Here is a 21,584-nt window from a genome sequence, read left to right as displayed (position 1 = left end):
TCTTGGTTATTTAGGCGTTGCAAAGCCTAGGGCTCAGCTTGCCTTTCTTCCCAAATCTCTTCTCCTCTCTCAGTGGTGAAACCCTAAGGAAGACATAGTCTCCCACTTGGAACTCAACTTTTCTCTGCTTTAGGTCTGAATAACTCTTTTGTCTGCTCTTAGACACGAGCATCCGAGCTCTAATCTTTTTAATAGCCTCAGTGGTCCTCAGTATTACCTCAAGACCCAAATATTTCCTCCCACCTATCTCATCCCAGTGAATGGGTGATCTGGACTTCCTACCATATAGCATCTCATAAGGCGCCACTCCAATAGTCGACCGGTAGCTGTTATTATAGGAAATCTCTATCATAGGCAAATATTTGCTCCAAAACCCTTCAAAGTCCAATACACATGCTCTGAGCATGTCCTCCAATATCTAGATAGTCCTCTCAGACTAACCATCAGTTTGAGGATGATAAGTTGTACTGAACTTCAGCTGTGTACCCATCGCCCTATGCCAACTTCCCCAAAACTTCGAAGTAAAGATAGGGTCCTTATCAGACATGATAAACCTCGGGATCCCATGAAGGCGAACTCTTTCTCTCACGTAGATATCTACATACTGGTCAACCATTTAATTCTTCCTCACTTGTAGAGAGTGAGTTGATTTCTTATACCGATCCATGGTGACCCAAACTGAATCGTGTTGGCCTAATGTCCTAGCCAATCCTACCATGAAATCCATCGTGATGTCCTCCCACGTCCACTATGGGATATTGAGAGGCTGCAACAACCCTGTTTGTCTCTGATGCTCTACCTTGGCATGCTGACAGGTCAAGCACCTTTCCACCTACTCAGTCACGTCCCTCTTCATCCCAGGCCACCAACACAAAACTTTCAGATCCTAGTACATCTTCATGGTGCCTAGGTGTAGAGAATAAAGGGTAGTATGAGATTCATCTAGAATCTTCTGTCTGATCTCAGTGTCCATCAGAACACAGATCCGATCCTTGTATTTCAATAAGCCCACGTCTGACACTGTGTAGTCCTTAGCTACTCCAGCTAGGACGTCCCCTCTGATCTTTCCCAACTATGGTTCACTTAACTACTTCTCCTTAATCCTCTCCAAAAGAGTAGACTACAGGGTGATGTTGGCTAACTGGTCCACCACTAGCTCAATACCTGCCCTAGTCATATCCTCTGCCAACTCCCTGGATATTTTCCTGGCACTATACAACTATCACGGATCCTTCTGGCTTAAGGCATCTGCTACCACGTTGGCTTTCTCCGGGTGATCCTTTACCAGCTCTAACCAATGTCTCTACCTCATGGTAAAATCCTTCTGGGTGAAAAATTATTTCAAACTCTTGTGATCTATGTATATCTCACCATATAAGTAGTGCCACCACATCTTCAGTGCAAAAACCACTGCTGCAAGTTCCAGATTAAGTGTGGGGTACCTTTGCTCATACTCCTTCAGTTGACATGATGCATAGGCAATCACCTTCCCTGTCTGCATAAGGACACAACCTAGGCCCTGTCTCGAGGCGTCACAATAAGCCATAAACTTGTCCTGATCTGTAGGAAGACTCAAAACTAGAGCAGTGATCGAATTCTTCTTCAGTCTCTGAAAATTGTCCTCACACCTATCTGACCATATGAACCTCTGATTTTTGTGTGTCAACTCTGTCAGTGGTGACACAATCTTGGAAAACCCCTCCACAAAGCGTCTGTAATAACCTGCCAATCCCAAGAAAATTCTAATCTCTGAAGCATTTCTCAGCCTTGGCCAATCTCTGACTTTCTCAATCTTCGCTGGATCCACCATAATTCCATCATTACTGACTATGTGACCTAAGAAAGTCACATGTAGTAACTAGAACTCAGACTTCTTGAATTTTGCGTAAAGCCTATGTTCTCTTAGCCTCTATAGTACCAATCTGAGGTGTTGTTCATGCTCTATCTCTGACTGAGAGTATACCAGTATATCGCCAATAAAGACGATCACAAACCGATCCAGGTAATTTTTGAACACCATGTTCATCACATCCATAAATGTTGTTGGGGCATTAGTCAGTCCAAATGACATTACCAAAAACTCATAATGCCTATACCTGGTGCGAAAAGCTTTCTTCGATATATTCTCCTCCATGATCCTCAGCTGGTGATAACCAAATCGAAGATCTGTCTTAGAGAATACTGTCCTACCCTGTAGTTGATCAAACAGATCATCAATCCTTGGCAGAGGATACCTTTTCTTGATATTCAACTTGTTCAGTTCTCTATAATCGATGCACATCCTCAGTGAACCATCCTTTTTCTTCACGAAGAGAACTGGTGCGCCCTATGGTGAGAAACTAAGCTTGATAAATCCCAAATCTAGTAGCTCCTGTAATTAAACCTATAGTTCCTTCAACTCTGCTGGAGGCATCCTATAGGGTGCCCTAGACACTGTCTCTGTCCCTGGTGCCAATTCAATCACAAACTCTATCTCCCTGTGTGGAGGTAACCCTGGTAGATCCTCTGGAAACACATCCAGAAACTCACAGACAAATCTGGTTTGTCCTGGTCCCACTGGCACGACTTGAGTGGTATCCACCACACTAGCTAAAATCCCCATGCATCCTCCCTACAATAGGTCTCTAGCTCTAAGTATAGATATCATAGGTATACGAGGTCCATGCACAGTGCCAACGAAAACAAAGGGGTCCTCACCCTCAGGCTCAAAGGTTACCATCTTCTTCTTGCAATCTATTGTTGCCCCATACTTCTCCAGCCAGTTCATACCCATAAGTATGTCAAAGTCAGTCATAACCAACTCTATCAAGTCAATTAACAACTCTCTGCCATCCACTATCACCGGTAGGGATCTAACCCATCTCCTGGAAACCACTAACTCCCCAGTAGGCAGCATAGTACCAAACCCCACAGGATAAAAGTCACATGGTCTAAACAGTCCATCTATAATCCTACTAGTAACAAAAGAGTGGGTAGCACCCAAATCAATCAAAATATTATAAAGAGGCTCAGTGCTAGAAAGCTGACTTGTAACCACCTAAGGACTAGCCTTGGCCTTCGCCTGAGTCAAGGTGAACACCTGAGTTAGTGTCAAGTTGTCCACCTGCTTGGGATCTTCCTTTCTGGCTTTCGGGCAGTCCTTCTTCAAGTGCCCCACACTCCCACAGATGAAGCAGGTCTTTGCCCAACATTCCCCATATGGTGCCTCCTGCACTGAGTACACTCTAGGAATGCTTTCCAGGTCTCATCGCCACCCTAGCGGCCTATCTGTATGCCCCGTGGCCTCCTATTTGGCCATGGAGCTAAAACTGTAACTTGAGTCTTTCTCTTTTGGTCACTAGGGCCTCCGCCTCTACCAAATCCTGGAAATGAAGGTCCCGACTGACAAGAATCCCTTCTGGTCTCATTCTCACGCCAGATCTTGTTCTTTGTGCTCTCAACTATGAGCGCCTTCTCCACAGCTTGTGCATAGGTAGTCACCCCTAGCATAGTATTAATACGAACATCCCGGTCAATCGCAGGCTGTAGCCCCTAGAGAAACCTCTCTCTCTTGGTCCCATCAGTAGGCACCAGATCCCCGACAAACTTTTCCAATCTGTTGAACTTCAAGGCATAATCAGTCACTATCATGTTGCCCTGAAGTAACTTACTGAACTCTTCAGCCTTCACAGCTTTAACTACGTCATTGTAGTATTTCTCATTGAACAGAATTTGAATTCTTCCCATTCCACAATGTTTACTGCCCTGGTCTGGGATACCACCTCCCACCATATTCAGGCATCCTCCCGACATATGTAAGTTGCGCAGGCCACTCTCTCATTGCCACCTACTATCGTGAAATCCAGGATGGTGGTTATCATTGTCATCCATTGTTTAGCCTTCAATGGGTCTGAGCTGCCCTCAATATCTTGAGGGTAATGTTTTCTAAACCTCTCATACAGGGGTTCCCATCTATCTCCCCCTGCCTGGGGCTATACTGTCGCTCGTACCCCTGGCTGTAACAATGCTGGTACTACGGGCTGTAGGTTCCCTGTTGGAACCTGTTGCTGTCTCAAGAGTCGAATCTCATCCTTTTGCCTCTGTAACCTGGCTTTCATATCAGCAAGCATCTGTTGCCAATTTTCTGGAGCTGGCGGTGGGGCCTGGCTATAGTCTTTTTCTTCCCTGGCCTGTATCTCTTTGCCAGCTAAACTCTTTGACATTTGAGGAAGCATATTGATAACTATCCCACTCTGTAGTGATCAAATCGGTCGTTAGGTAAGTAATAACTATACCTCTTGCCGCCTGACGGTCCAAGAACGAACAAACAAATAAACATATGCAATGCTAATAAACATAGCCACACATAATATACTCAATCATGGTGCTAATAAGAAATTCCTGATATTCTTTTGCAAATATCAATGCTAATAAGTATTTCTGGCATTCATAAGCAGTTAACAATGCAAATAAGCATGTTCAAGCATTTATACATGTATAACAATGCTAATAAGCATGTTCTTTATTCCCTGCCAGTATTAACGATGCTAATAAGCATTCCCTGGCCTATATGCAATTAACAACACTAATAAGAACATTCTGACCTACATGTCCATATAACAACTCTAATAAGCGGCTCTTTTGCATTCACAAGCAATATCAATGCTAATAAGTATACTCTTTATTATTGATCCAATAGTCAACAGTCAGGCCTTATCAAAATGTCTCATGCTCCCTAAATAGGCATGCAGATAAGGCATATAAATTTATTTAAACATTTAAGCACTCAATCAAATAAGTAATTGCCCAACCCTGAGTCGAGCTTGTCTTTAGTGGCAAGTGTACATGCCCGGCCAGTCTTTTAAAACCCTTAAACTTTGGCAGCTCTGATACTATGTTATAACATCCTCCTAATCCAAGATCGTTACATTGTGTACTTTAAATAGTGTCAGACTTACTAATCAAGTCATTTGGTTATAAACATGTAACTAAGGTTAATGTCAAAGGTTAGGGTTAGAAATTTTGGTCAAAGGAAACTTTGACTTTTCATTTAAAAGTTTCATACATACATGGGATCCCAAAATATTACAAAGAGATGTCTAAAAAGGGTATAAACAAATCAAAGTTACAACCAGCCAGCCTAAGCAGCAAAATAAGGGATACAACCCTAGTTTTTCTTAGATATCCTCAGTCGTGGTGGACGAGCAGCCGCATATGTACACGCCACCACCGAAGCTCTCCAACTCATGGCTGATCTAACTTTCCTTTCTCCTTACCTACACCACATAGCACCCATGATCCAAGGCTCAGCAAGAAAACTTAAACATGTGCATGAAAAGTAAATACAAATTCCAAATACATATCTAGCATGCCCAGTAGTAATAACCTGCTCATGCATGCATACAATTACAAATAAATGATCATACTGGGGCCCACTGCCCTGAATAGTTGACCATATAGTCAAACCAGGGCCCTATGCTCTAGCTATGTGACCATAGAGTCACCTGGGGCTTTTGCCCTTAGCTTTGAGTAATTAGCCATAGAGTTAGCAAAGCGCTTTGTTTTCCAACTACCATATGGTCAACCAACGTAATAATACGTCTTTGATTAGGCCTAAATCTATCGACCAGCGTTCAGCGTGCTATTGCCGCCCTTGACTAATAAGTCAAGGCTATAATCAGACATTTAGATAAACAGACAATCCGATACAGAAACAGATAAGCATACTTTAGACAATATAAGCATGCATACATATAAATCATTGTATCGTAACCAATCGAACACAAACACAGTAATAACCAAGTTCCTAAACGGGGTCGAGCCCTACCTATGCAAACAAGGCAAACATTCTTTAAACAATAATCTAGACACGGAGCATTTGAGCATAACCTAATTCACGTTCATTCTCAGGGGTCGAGCTCTTATCAGAGTTATAATCAACAACTGGGCCAAGCTTTAATCACATATATCTCATATTGGGTGCATTTTTCTTACCTTAGGTCCGAGAGCAAAGTGTATTAAGAACGACCCTCGAGCACGATCCTGGTACCGAGCCCCTAGCAATAACCAAGTCACAAACAATAGAGAATCTTGTTAAAACGAGCGAATAAAGGCTTCCGGACTGAGTCCTAGCCTCCGGGACGTCGATTGCAACTAATCCAGGTTGTAGGATCGATCATGAACCCTTAGGTTTGAGTTCCCACACTCCAAAACCCTCTAGGGGCTCAAAACCCTTCGAGCATCGTGGCGTAAAACAAAGGAGTCACGGCCCACCCCAAGTCAGAGAGCCTAAGCTCTCATCTGATTTGACACGTGCCCTAGCAGGCGCCACGACTCAAATGCCCTGAAGGCACCTGCTTCTCCCAGTGTGGCGCCCCAAGAATAGGGTCGTAGCTCGACATGAAAACCCTATTTTTTTCTTCTTTTTCCTCAGGCCAAATCCTTTTAAAAGCCTATCCCAACATAGCTAAAACTCACAAGTAAAGTCCCCAATCAATTCAGTAGCTCAATACCATCAAAACCCAAGTAAAAGCTTGGCCAAAACCCCTTCAAATTTCCAACTCAAAATTGAGTTTCTAAAACTCCAAGAACTTAACTAAAAACCAGAAAACACAAAGATTTAGGGCTAGAAATTGTTACCTCTGTTGCCCCAGTCGATGGTAAGTCTTTCCCCGAGAAATCCCGAGCCTAAACTAGCCTCGATTCTCCTTAAGCCGCAAGAATTCCCAAGGAATTTTAAGAAACTCTTTGAGAGAGAGAGAGAGAGAGTGTGTGTGTGTGTGTGTTGAACGTTTCCTCTATTTTTTGTGGTTTACTTATACTATAAGTAACCTTAAGCAAATCCTGAGGCTCGGGGTACCAAAAACGTCCTTGAGGGAAAAATTATCAAAACTTTCAGAATTCCCTCATAATCTCACTAATACCAAATATATCCTCGAATATTCATCCCCGTTACCCGATAACCCGGTAATGTACTTGATACCCGAAATACCACTTGACTTTCGCGCTAACTTCCTCCCTAGGATCATCTCGCGTCGAGTATCCCAAATATATCCACATAATAATGTGGTTTCGCATATATATTCAAAATATATCCATAACGGGCCAAATTACGAAAATTGCCCTTCTAATAAGAAATGAGCCCACATGCATATTTAATACACCTAAACATGCATATCTAGTCATATTATCATGTAATTCACATAACCACATAATTACATGCATATATATATCACATAAACATATAACTTCCATAAATTACCATCCTGACCCCTCAATCAAGGCCCTAAGCCTTATTATGTAATTTGGGACGTTACAACTATCCCATCCTTATAGAAAATTTTGTCCTCGACATTTTACCCGAACAACTTGGGATACTGATTTTGCATATATGCCTCCAGCTCACAGGTCACTTTCTCGAACTTGTTGTTCCTCTTTAATACCTTAACTAAAGGTATAGTCTTGGTCTTCATGACTTGTTCCTTCCTGCTAAAATCTGAACTGTCTGCTCATCATAGGATAAATTTGTCTCCAGATCTAGATAATTATCAGATCGCTTCACAAGATGATAATCCAGTTCGAGACATGTAGTGGCCAGATCCCCTTTAGGGTGCCCCGAACTCATTCTGAACTAAGGTTCGAATACTCTTCGATCACCAGCTCAATGAAGATGTTCAACTCGTGGAAACTTGGTCATGACGCATAGTCAAGGATCCCAAAGGTCTTGGAGGCTCTATATATGCTCATTAATGTCGAGGTTGTATTATACGTTTATTGCCTAAGATAACAGAATAAATTACAAAGGCAATTGTATCCCTATGTAAATGGTAATTGTTTTGATTGATTGTATACCATATTTATGCACATGGTTACCCAAACCTGTCCATGGAATTCCATTATAAATATCAGGGACAATGGACAAGAAAAAAGGATGTTTTTTGCAATACAGAAACTCTGCAAAAATTGTGCGAGAGTAATAATATTGTCTCGTGGACTAGGTGGATTTTAACCACTGAACCACGTAAACTTGTGTGTGTGTGAGGAATTGTTCACAGATTTCATTAAGGTTTACAAATAAGCACTAATGTCTTTCTTGTTTGATTTCTTAATCTACTGTTGGCCAAAAACCGCGTCAATAGTTTGGTGCTTTCATTAAGAGGAAATTGATGCTTAATCCATTACAAGTTTCATTCAATGTTCATCATGGTGGTTACTTGATCGATGCATGAAACCGAAATGGAATAGCCTTGTGGGCAAAAGGTGCATCATACAGTCGTTCCCACTGAAAAGGGCCCAGATGTTCACCAATGTTCTGGGAAGCAACAAGTGGGCCAAGACAGCACTAGGAGTTCAGCGTCACACCCACCAAATCCTAATCCAGGATATCTAACAGCCATCGAGATGGAGAATGCCCAATTAAGGAGCCATCTCGTTAAGGCTAACAGACAGATCAAGGAGGTTCTGGCTCGATTACCCCCTCTTGTAACTAATGCTGACATCAGAAATAGGAAAAGTGTCCCATAGGTCCTACAGGAATAACCGGCCCAGTCCCAGTCATTTTGTCAGGACAGCCACTTCGAGCTCTATACCTCCAGAACAAAATCACCAGAGTGTTCAGCCCACTAATCATCACAGAAACCATCATCAACATGTCAATCGGTCGATCAAAACTACGACCCCCAGCTCCATGCCTTCCGCACAAACTCCAATGAATGTCCATAATAACCCATCAAGGCAAGCTAGGACAAATTCACAGAGGAAAAATGCCCTAGGGAATCTAGGAAAGTTAAAAAAAAAACTAGTTTGTCATACAATGGATATTTAGAAAAGTATGCACATCAAAAAGCTTAATTAACTCAACCTATAATTTGTTAGATTGATTCTATATTTGATTAGTTCTAATAATTTCTAATAAAAGAATTACAAAGTTCCAAAAATGACTAAATCCCCTCACCTATGTACTAAGCATATGCATGCCATCATTTAGTGAGATGCAGTAGAATATATTTTGCCCACTCCTCTTGAACTTAAGTTCAGCGTCAATATACGGTAAATCTAAATTGAACTGCAAATAATTGAAATTATAAGTTAGATGCCATATATATATGTAATTAAAATATAACTTTATTAAAGTTAAAAGGTAAACACATTTAATTATTACATTATTCGATATATATGCTCATGTTTTTTGTTATGAAGTGAGATCCCTAACATACTTCATGCAGTAGAAACCACACTCTGTGGTTTTTGGTTGTTGTCGACATTGTTAACATAGACAAATATAAAAGTATATTACATATATATACCTTTTAGTAAACTTATAATTTAAATCATATGTTTATAAAGTTGAATATTACTAACCTTTGGACTGTAATACTTTAGGCGTACATGTCTTTTTTCCTTTTTTGTGTCATATGACGTGAAAGCACTATACATAATAAAAGTATTTAATTAGCAAACAAGTACTATTAAAAAGATAATATACATTAAGGAATGAAACTTATATAAACCTACAACTTAACTATATTTTTAATCTCAATGCATAACTGAAGGTTAATGGGATCGAAGAATGTCACTGAAAGTTAGTGAGGTTGAAATAGCAATAACATCCAATGTTCACTAGAAAACAAACAATCAAATATTTAGAAGATGACTATATGAACTTAACATTTCAAAACTCAATATAAACTTACTTGTTATTCCAGGACAAATAAGGAACTACTTCTCACCCATATAAATGAATCGATCTTTAAGTGCTTGAGCACGCTTATTCTCATGACCTACACTAACTTCACATGGATGCTAAAATGCGTACAAATGATCCAATCCATTGGTATGTAGTGTATCATCCAACAATCTAGAAATTAATCATATTTAATTATAAAAGGCATGCATATAATTTAAATTTTAAATTATAAAAGGCATGACTATATATGTCAAATACAATATCATCGGAGTTTATCCAATCTTGCCCATGTTGCAAAATTGTGTCACATCATCCTTGAAAAATATAGCAATCGTGTTGTATCCAAATACATGTGATAGGATTTAAATCTTCTTGTGGTGGTCATTATCCCATAGTGATACAAACTTCAATATAGAGGTCAAAGAGCTTGACATAGATGCTGAATCATTATAAGAGATTGGCACTACCTCTTGTGTCAATGACTCTACAGGCGGAGGCTTTGGCGGTTGTGGATTTTAAGTGGAAGGTATCATCACCTCAATATATTCTCTCTTTCTCTTCTGCTTATGACCTAAGGAAAAGTTAAAATTAAATAAATTTCAAAATAAAATAAGTCTCGCGATAATAACTTATAGACATTACCAGTCCCCGCTCACTTTCATCGATAATAATATGTTTATGCCAAGCTACTGGTACCCCAACTGCTTGACCTACCAAAGTGATCCCTGCATTCAAATTAGGAAATGGTAGCCTAGCAATCTCTTCGTGGGCTACCTCAACGATTACACGAGCAACTTCTTTAGGCATCTTTTTTTCATATAAATCTGTACTATCAGTCCTAAGGATGTATCCCAATGCAAAGATGTTGTCTCTCATTTTGATAGCAAGCTTGCATTTAATATGCTGCATTAAAAAGAAATAATAAATATAGTACAATTGTGAAATTATTAAGCATTAACATTTGCTAAGTTGATTATGGTAATAAGAATACCTCATGCATATTCGGTGGAACTTGTGGTTCGTGTGGAGTAAATACTGGTTGAACATGTGGTGGTGGTGGTGGTTGTGCTAGTATTGGTGGAACAACCACTTGTTCAACATGTGGTGCTAGTGGTAGTGGTTGTGGCTGTGGTGCTAGTACTGGTGGAACAACAACTTGTTCAACATGTGGTGCTAGTGGTGGTGGTGGTGGCAGTGGCAGTGGTGATACATTAGAGACTGCTCTTCCCACACAAGAACCAAATGCATGTGATGACTCACCAATATTGCTCTGTGTCAATCTAAATTGCTCCATCAATTGATTTAACTTCTCCGTAGTTTGACAGTTCCTCTTATTAGATTGTCGAAGCTGCTCTTCTAGTCTATAATGCAACTATCTTATGAAGTAGTGACTTCGAGCTAACTTTTTCTCTTAGGATATGGTGTCTTAAAAAATTGGGTAGGGGTGACACCTTTAGGCATCCCCCTAACATGTCCAGAATGCTCAAGGGTGCCTAAAGCCAAATTTAGGACATCTTTGGATCCTTCCACCATCAAAGTTCCTTCTGCTACTTTTTGTTTGTAGTCAACCTATATACAAAATCAAATTAGTTAATAATTAATACGAACTTCCATTTAAAAATGTTAATTAGTAAATAAGTAAAATTATACTCACAATCTTCTCCATAATAGATGCTACATCCTCAGTTGACTATCCTTTTTTGCTCTTTCTGATCCTTATTTACATATCAGCTCTATCGAAATTTGTTAGTTCGTGGCCTAATTCTGCTTCAAGTTATTGCTCTACCTGTTTGTAACCACCCCGTCCTGTGCGGTGATTGTATTTGTTCTGTGCCCGCACACCTTGTTTCTTTTTTCTTAGCTCAACACACTGAGGAGATAATCTCTTAGCAACAAATCCTTCCCAATCATCTTGTTTGATCCAGTTGCTCCATACATCTGGTGGATGGGCAAGAAGTTCAGGAGCTTTTTCCTTGTACTTTTCAACTTTATTTTTTTTTAGCCAACTCTTCTAATCTCTCCATCAGTCCCCAACTTCACTCAAAACTTTTACTTTAGATGTGGCCTGTACATCGAATGAATCCTACATAAATAAACAAAATAATTAATCAATTAATAAACTTTATATGTTCACTTATATACAAGTTAATAAAATTTAAAAATTTACATTAATTTCCTTCCAAATTAGCTCTTTAATTTCATTTGGGACCAACCTCTAGTCATTGATATTCAAAGGAATGTGGCAACGTGCCAACACTCCAATGCGACTTGCCATCTTCGTTGCCCCCTTTCCAATTGATATCCCCAATCGATTATGCTCAACCACTAATTTTCAACCCTCGCTTCTAGCCTTTATGACGTCAACGCAAACTGTCTTACCCCTATATATCTTCAGAATTTCAACTTCTTGTGGGATTTCACCCACCTCATCATTGTTGTCGCCAAATGGGTCAACTTCATCATCAGATAAAGGGGGATCCATATTGTTATATTATTTCATATAATATAATATTAGATTAAATAATGTGACAAAATGTGATTTGTCACACCTTGTAACATATTATTGAGAGTCACAAAATTGGACACATGTGTGTGTCCAAATGTGACATATTTTGGAGTTACAAAATCAATTACAAATTTGTAACTCCCAAATATTACCCAATAATGTGTAGATTTGATATTACACATTTTTATTTGAATTTCTTAAAGCCATATGTGAAATATGGCTGCTAGAGATGTGATTTTAACTCCCATAATGTGTATGGAAGTTACAAAATCAAGTGGGAATGAATTTGGAACGTTTTGGCAAAGTTGGAAAATTGGTTGCTGAAAAAACGTCTTAGGCCGCGGCCCAAGAGGCAAAAATAGGCAAAAACACACCGTGGGCCGCGGCTCGTGTTTTTCAAGCCGCAGCCTGAGCTGCTGACAGCATTTTCCAACTTCGATTTTTATCCAATTTTGAACGTTTCCAACAGCCAAGTAACTCCCAAATCTCTATTTTAATTCCATAAAACATCCAATTAATCATTGGTAACAACCATGGGGGTTGGTGGAATTTGAAATTCAAAGGATGTCTCAAAACTCTATAAATAGGAGCCTAATGCTCACTTGTAAGACACACCATTTTTCATCTACAAAGCACTTGGCTGAAAAATACACCTTGAGACTTGATTATTTCAGAGAGCTATTTCCTAGAGAGATCCCTTAGTGCTTAGAGAATAGGGGGAAATAAGCTTTTGGACAAAGGTCTTGAACCTTGTTCAAGTTGGTGATCCCCACTACTCTACACTTTGGTTGTGTGAGAGTTTGTTTGTGTTTTCATTCTTTTGTTCCTCTTGTTCTTCTTATTTACTTGTATTATTATAGTATTGACTTTATAATCTTCTTCCTCCACATCTTTTTATTTACTTGTATTTTGAGCAATTGAGTTGTAATACTTATTTAATCAATATTATCTTGTCCATTGTATTTTTGCATAGAGTTGTATTTGGTTTTTCCATAATTCCATTGAGCAATAATATATATTCTCTAACACATATTTGTGTACCTACATTTGAAGAAAAATAAAAGTTATCTCACAAGTATTGTAGTGGTTTCCCACCAAAGGTTAACAAACAAAAAAATGCAAAGTACCATGTTCTAAAAGTGTTTTCATGTAAAAACTTGTTAATTTGTCAAGTAACACTTAATTTTCAAAGCATAAACCTTCAACATCCTCACGTAAACCAATGCTTTCATCCTCAATGGTGACATCAGGAAGTGGTGCGTCAAGCACAAAAGTTTCTTGTTCGAGTAAAACATCACCGTTGTGAGATTCTTTTAGGTGATAGTCTTTTGGTTGGCTTGTTAACACAACCGACCAGCGAGCATCTAAAGGAACAGTGACATAGAAAACTTGCTTGGCTTGGGTCGCCATTATAAATCGGTCAGATTTGTGCCCTATTCGATTCAAGTCAACCAATGTAAATCTTAATTTCACTTATTTAACCCCGTTATTACTCTTCACCTAATCCCATAAAAAAAGGAAATTTGAACATGTTTATAATCTAACTCCCAAATTTCTTTGATAACTCCGTAGAATGTCATATCACATTCTCTAAGATTTTTATCTTTGGAACTATATACTTGAAAAGTTTTGGCGACAATACTAACACCATAATTCTGTGTATTTCTACTATTATCATGATCCATTGTGTTAAATTGAGTACCATTTTATATAAAAAGAGTGATATTTAATCACATTAAACGTAGGGCCTCATGATATCCATTTTAATGATTCCGACACTGTATTAGGTGTTTTAATCAATTAAACTACGACCTACAAACACAAATTTAAAAAAATTATATAAATAAAATATAAAAATATCATCCTAACTTAAACTAGGCTCACGAAACACAACAATAATTTTGTACCTGATTTTCTAACCAAATGCTAAAATTTTGATAATGTTCATTCTGTAGCCATTTTTGATTCTTCGGCTTAGTTGGATAGGAACTTTTGATCCAATTGAAATGCTCCCTTGAAAATAGAGTGATGCAAATTTCATTATTGTTTTCAAAGTTAACTACTTATATCGTTAAATGTTCAAAAAATTAGAATAAAAGTACTTATTCGATGTAGGCACTATTACAAAACTAGGCTTTCATTATTGCTTAGCGTGACTCTATGCCGACAGTTAAAAACTGTAGGTATAGAAACCAATGCCGACAGTTAATAACTGTCACCGTTGCTTTTGACTGTCGCTATTGACCCAAACGCCGACAGTTAATTCGAGACCAATGCTGACAATTAAAAACTGTTGTAGTTGACCCCAACACCGACAATTAATTCGAGACCAATGCCGACAGTTAAAAATTGTCGTTGTTGACCTCAACGCCGAAAGTTAATAAAAGCTCAATACCGACAGTTATAAAATGTCGTCGAAATTCAAATAAAAAAATCTAAAAATATAATTAATAAATAATTTAATTTTAAAAATAAACTAATTTTTTTTAAATATATATTTATGAAAATTATATATCTCTTTTATATAATAAGTGTGTAGATAACGGAAATTCTTGGTATTAACGGTTTTTTATTTTTTAATGTTAACTTTAAAAGAATATTCTTATATTTAACAGAATATTCTTATATTTAACGGTAGTTTGTAAACATTACTTAAACTTAAATAAAATAAAATAAATAATTAAAAATAAATAAAATAAGATATTTTTGAGATATTTTACAATGATAATTATTTAAAAATAATAAATAATTAAGCAAATTAAAATATGATATTTTTGATATATTTTACAATGATAATTATTTAAAAATAATAACATCATATGTTTTATAACTCAAATAAAATTTAATTAAACTTAAACTCACTTATTAGAATAATATCATATTAAACATATAATATAATCTATTGTCAATTAACAACAATTTTTTTTTAAAACTAGTAAAAAAATTTAATTTAAAATCACGTATAATATTTAATATTACATTAAACATATAATATATAATCTCTGTGATTCTCAAATTCAAAAACTAGAACAAACATAAAGTTAAACAAAAATAAATAAATTATTTAATTAAAGTATAATATTTATTTGAAATTTATATGACATTAATATAAATTTAATAAAAATTATTAATAAATTCTATAAATAAAACTAAGCAAACGTGCATACTGTATATTGTTTGTATCTAGTATTTATTAAAAACTTTTGAAACTATTTTTTTTCTAAATTTTTCATATTATTAACTTTTGTATTTATAATAATTTTTATATTAAAATTAAAATTTAATTATATAATAGGATAATAGATGGATTTATTTCTTAAATTATGTATTATTTCTTAGAATAATTAATAAGTGACATGAAAATTTAGAAATAGAGAATAAATTGAATTTAAAAAGTTTTACTTTTGTTAAATTGTATTATTATTTATTGAGAAATAAATAATAAGAAATATTTAAATTTGATAAATGAGATTTATCAATAACTAAATATTTATATTTTAAATTATGAGAATCACCCTATTATTATATTATTATTGGAAATAAATATCAAAATGCTTTCAATTTGAATAAAAAAAGAAATTGTGTTAATTAAAAATGAATTTATATATTAAAAATCAGATTTTTTTAATTAAATAAATAAGAAAAATTTAAAATAAAAAGAAAAATCTGAAGCGCGCTCTCTCTCCCAAACGTCGATTCTCGCTATTTCTCTCATTATTTTCTCTGTTTCTCTCATTCTCTTCCTCACCTCCAATCCGCCTTCATCTCATTCGATCATTTGAGGAGACCAGGCGCCTCCTCTGATCTTCAAATACCAGATCCATGACTTCGCCTCTCTGCAACTTTGCTCATTTTCGTTGCCGTCTCTGCATTTCTTTGATGCCTCCGCTGCATTTCTTCATCTCCGCCGATGTAGTTCTTTGACTCTACCCCTGGGACTCTGTTCGTTTGATGCCACTGACCCTTCGTTTCTCCTACTACTCCGTTAAATTCATGGATCCCCTACGACTTATCACTTTGTTGTGTACGTTCGTGTTTGTCATTATTTTTATAATTTTTTTATTGTTTATTTTATCTCCTCTTTACGTGATGTATTTATGGGATTGCTTAGGTTTCTAAATATCTTGTTTTTTTCTTGCTAGCTTTATTTTTGCTTTGGGTTAGGATATCTTGGATTGGGGCCTGGTGGCGGATTGGAACCTTTGATGGTGGATTGGAGTTGTTGGTGACAGTTCACAGTGGCTGGTGGCTGGTGACGAACATAGAGACATTGTAGATTCTTGTTAAGGTATATCCATGATTATGCATGATTAATAACCTCAAATCTGAAGGATTAGTGATGTTGTATATTATCTGAGACAATTTTTCTAATAAAACTATAGTTGTATATCCTTAGAAATTTGATAGAATATTCACGCTAGTTTCAGTTTTTGTTCAATGTTATCTGCTTTAATTTAAAGCCAAATTTCTCTCTTATATTTTATTTCTTACTTTTGATTTTGTCTAGGTAAGTCACCTGCTTGGTAAACGCAAGTCTTTATATAACTTTATCCCTTGATTATGTCTTGTAATAAGTCTTAGAGATTTTATTGTAAATTTCCCCAAAATCTAAGTTAGGTTGTTTTCATTTTTGTCATTTTGTACAGAGAAGAGGACTGTAATGATATCAAGTTTGGAGTGGGCAATCAAGTTGATTTCTATGATGTCTCATTTGTCAAAGATGCTAAAGGGGGCCCTTATGGTGACGCATGGCAAAGTGTACAATGCAATGAGTCTCAAATATTGAGTATATACGGTAACCTCTATCAATTTATTTATTAATTGATGCTTCTTAGTGTTGTCACAATTCATTTTCTTATGGTTGTATGTATACCAATATCCATTTGAAATGCTAGTAATTTCATGGACTTGTTGGAGTTTAGAGCATAATAAAAATGCTTAGTGTTATTCTTCTGGAATTATTCGATAATTGCTTCAGGTTCACTTTACTTGTACTAGGATTTCCTTCGTTTTTATTTTTCTTTGTTTCTCATATGTAATGCACATTAGGTGTTTGAGAAAATGCCTCATAAAGTGCTATGTATTTATAATGCGCAAAATGGTTTGAGAAAATACTTCAGACAACAAGGCAATGCTTGATCTTGGTATGAAAGTAAATGATTTCTCTCTCTAGTTGGCTTGTAATTAATGTTATGTTATTTGGGTTTCAAATGCCTATTGGTTTGTGACGTAAGATTAGACAGCATTTGGTTGTGTATTGTGTACTCCTTGTCTTATAAAGCTAAAAGGAATTATTGTAATTATTAGAGGCATGGTATACTTCCATAACAAAGAATATATTGATATATATATATATTTATATATATATATGTAGAATCTGTCATAACATATTTGGTTTTTTTTTCTCTCTTCATTACTTTGGATGGTCTAATCAACTGGACCTAATTAGTGCCTCACCATTTATTTTCTCTTGGTTATTTATAAGCTCTTGTAGTTCTTTAATATATTTCTCATAGATGTGATTCTACTTAGTGTCATCTTTCATTCTGACAACCTTGTGTGTAAGCCAAAAATCAAAGTCATACATTTGTTTCTTATTAATAATTATGATATTGTGTTATATATTTGAGTGGTTGAGTGTTATATGTTTTATAATGAATAATATATTTACCAATCATAATGACTACCATGTTTACTTTTCAGAAGGATCTTTTGTTCTAAGAGACATGGGAGTACCAGTGAACACATCAGAGGAAACTTGTATATTTTCTATCTTTTTCTTTGTTAGTTGTTTAAAATTTATGTATTGATCTATACATCCTGCATGATTCATTTTAAGTAGTTTTTGGACAGTTATCTTTGAACTGAATGAAAATTATGGCTAAGATTTACAACTAAAATGTGTCAAAGAAATTGAAATTGCAGAGGCTGACACAGAGGAAAAAGGTGTTGCTGATGTAGAATGCAATGATGCGTGAATGAAGCAATCCCGAGGTAGCACGCTCAAGCACAGAATCACTAATTTCGTGGTCCTCTAAGAAACAAACCGTGGTAGCACGCTCAAGCACAGAATCAGAGTATCAAGCGTTAGCCCAATTAGCTGCTGAACTGACTTGGCTGGAAGGATTACTGTGTGAAATGAAATTCAAACTTATGGCAACTCTTGTTATATGGTGTGATAACATGAGTGCAAGTGCACTCGCATCCAATCCCGTCTATCATGCTCGCACGAAACATATTGAGCTTGACATTCACTTTGTAAGAGACAAGGTTTTACAGAAGAAGTTAGAAATAAGATATGTGCCCTCACACGATCAAGTCGCAGATTGTTTGACAAAGGGTTTATCACCAACACGTTTTCAATTTCTAATAAGCAAACTCAATGTAGTTCCAGCTCCATTTCGCTTGAGGGTGGTGTCAAAGAAATTGAAATTGCAGAGGCTGACACAGAGGAAAAAGGTGCTGCTGATGTAGAATGCAATGATGCGTGAATGAAGCAATCCCGAGGAGGATTTTATTGTTACATTGTTTTGCCAATTCTGTTATGTAATAATTTGTAATATTCCCTTCTATGTACACGTGTCTCTCTTTCTATGGGTTTGTTTTATACCCGTTGTAATTCCTCTGCTATATAATGAGAAGGCCTCTGCTCATAATTGTTGAGCTGATTCAATCATTACTGTGTATATTTCTATAATTTATCTAGATGAATTGCTGTGTTTTTTGAAAACTAATTGTACTTTGGGTTGGAGTTCAAGTGTCACAATGTGGTGGAGATGTTCCTCTATTTTCATTTTATTTCTTATGCATCTGATTTATATTTATATTTCATGTTTCAGGGATGATTTTAGAAAGAAATTCATGGCGCCAATCTTTACTTTGGAAAGACTATTGATGACGAGGGTGAGTACAAGGACAAGAAGAAGAAATATATGTTGTTTGACAATGAATTTAGTGTTTTATTTTATTTGTAATTTTTATTAGAGTAAAGGATTCTTTTTTGAGTGCATAATTATTTACTTTGTAATTCTGGTTATATATTTTTTAAGGTCAAGACGATTATGTTTATAATAAGACTATATGATTTTTGAGTCAAGTAACAGTATTATATTTGTTCCAAAATTTGTTTTATTAGATTTGTAAATACTTTGTATAAGTTTTGTTATTTTAATTTATAATTTTTTAGATTTGTATATAAACTAGAAAACATAACCGCGCGTCGCGCAGTTTTTTGTAATGATTAAAAAATATATTTTTTAATTTTTATTTTGATAGATTGTGTGGAAAGGAGTCTTTTCACCATACCTGTATAATATGCTCCTTATATAGAAACGTGGGCGCGTCTTGACCCCAGTTTTTTTTTATAATTCTGTTCATTGTATAATGAATAATTAAAATGCTGAAAATAAAGTTCAAACAATTTATTGTATACATACTTGTATTCATCTATTTATTATTATTATACAATTTGCATGGCTTTTTTTTTAGATAAAATAACATTTAGGCCCTTATGTTTTCCTTGAATAAGCGATCGACCCCTATGTTTTGTTAAATTACAATTCAGACTATGTGTTTTACAAAATGGATCAAAATAGTACTCTAAACTCGATTTTCGTTAAACTATTTTCAATTATATGATCAATTCATGAGTCGTTGAAGATGAGATGAGTTCAAAGTCGCAGGTCAATGAACTAAGAAGTAAAGATTATATTTGAAAATATTTCGAACATTTCTAATTCTCTTTTTGTCTTATTAAGAGAGAAACATATATACACATTTCACACAATACATTATTTGCATCATACACTTGAAAGTGAAACATTATCTTATTCTACCATTATTCTTCTCCACTTCAACTCTAAATAGAGAATCCTCCGCAAAGCTTTGCCTCCACTACTACCTCCACTTTTGCACATCTACAGAGCCTCTTTCTTGACGAGAACCTGCTGAACTTATGACAAACCTGCTCGTGAACCTCATTGATCTTTAGTCTTAAATGTTAATGATAATATATATACTTATATATACTTGTATCTTCTATCATAAGTAATATCACAATGAAATAACAATAAAAGTGGCGAGATCTTGATCCTGAGTATAGAGACAACAATGGAATATAAAATCACACTCAATGAACATACCTATTGTGTGAGAAATGGTGATATGTTCAACAATGGAAATGGTATTCGAAGTACCTTGATCCTGATCATTTCCTTGAAACAACAATGGAAGTGATGATCCTGAATAAACAGACGTAGTTTTTCTTTATCCATCTAGAGAGAGAAAAAGATGAGCAAAGTAAAAAAATATTTATAGATACATATAATACAAAAATATATATTTACACATAAGGTCTTTTGAAAAATTATTAGTAATGATGATAATTATTGTGTTCCTTTAATTGGTACATGTTACATATATATATATATATATATAAATCTCAAATATATGATACACACAATCACCTGAATTAATTATGCATCCTTTAGAGATGTAAAACTAATTAAAAATGGAATCCACAAGAGAATGGAATACAACTATACAAAAATATATAAGACCGAAACTAAAACTCTAATATGTCAATTTAAATTAAATGGATTTAAATGTAAGAGAATTCAACACTATATTAAAGAGGAAAGATTATGGAATTCAATAGTGGAATGGAAAGGGGAAATTAGATAATGTGAAATCAAGCAAATTAAAAAGTTCATCATTATATATACCTTATAATATTAATTTAGTTTTATTAACTATTTTTATATTGTGTAAGTTCATGAAATGTATACAAAGCTAACATGGAATTAGCTGCATATCCTACCATTTTCAATTTCTTCACCTTCCTCACTTTTTCTCTTATTTATTGTTCACAATTAACTATTATTGTCACTTTGTAGCATGTCATGTATAACACTGCAACAAAAATGAGTTTTAGGGGCGACGCATGTCGCCCTAATAACCCGAAAAGTCGCCCCTGATTAGTCGCCCGTGAAAAAATGTCCCTGAAGGGTACATTGAGGGCGACTCGAAGGGTCGCCCCTAAAACTTGAAATGTCGCCTAAAAAATTTGAAAATTTTGAATTATTTTTGTCGATATGTCGCCCCTGATACTCCATTAGTCGCCCCAAATGGTTGCACGTGGCATATTATCAGGGGCGACAGTGTCACCCCTAATACTATTTTATTTATAAAAAAATAATAAAAATTAATTAATTAAATACAATTTTAATTAATTATTTATCGAAATTATTATTTAAAATTTAAATAATTGAAAACAAATATATTAAAAATAAAAATATTATATTAAATATTCAAATTAGTATATTAAAATAATAATTGTACATATTTACAATACATTAACATAGCAAATATTCATATTGTTCATAAAATTTAACAATAATTAATAATAAAATAAAC

General features: G+C 35.4%; 1 long non-coding RNA gene across 9 annotated transcripts; it reads left to right on the top strand.

The window, feature by feature from the left end:
- The first annotated feature begins 15,863 nt into the window (after window positions 1–15,863).
- LOC133790555 (uncharacterized) lies at window positions 15,864–19,294 on the top strand. 9 transcript variants are annotated; one of them, XR_009874039.1, is made up of 6 exons: window positions 15,864–16,194; window positions 16,313–16,458; window positions 16,817–16,965; window positions 17,220–17,322; window positions 17,874–17,930; window positions 18,096–18,846. It is a non-coding gene; the product is annotated as an uncharacterized LOC133790555 (long non-coding RNA). The 9 variants fall into 9 exon arrangements; XR_009874038.1 differs by having other exon boundaries at window positions 18,081–18,846; XR_009874040.1 differs by lacking the exon at window positions 18,096–18,846 and adding an exon at window positions 19,010–19,294 and having other exon boundaries at window positions 17,220–17,930.
- Window positions 19,295–21,584: the final 2,290 nt, after the last annotated feature.

The sequence above is a fragment of the Humulus lupulus genome, chromosome 1 (genome assembly GCF_963169125.1).
Source record: "Humulus lupulus chromosome 1, drHumLupu1.1, whole genome shotgun sequence".
NCBI classification, from domain to species: Eukaryota; Viridiplantae; Streptophyta; class Magnoliopsida; order Rosales; family Cannabaceae; genus Humulus; species Humulus lupulus.
Note: the sequence above shows the minus strand (reverse complement) of the source record. Positions and strands in the feature narration are given on the sequence as shown.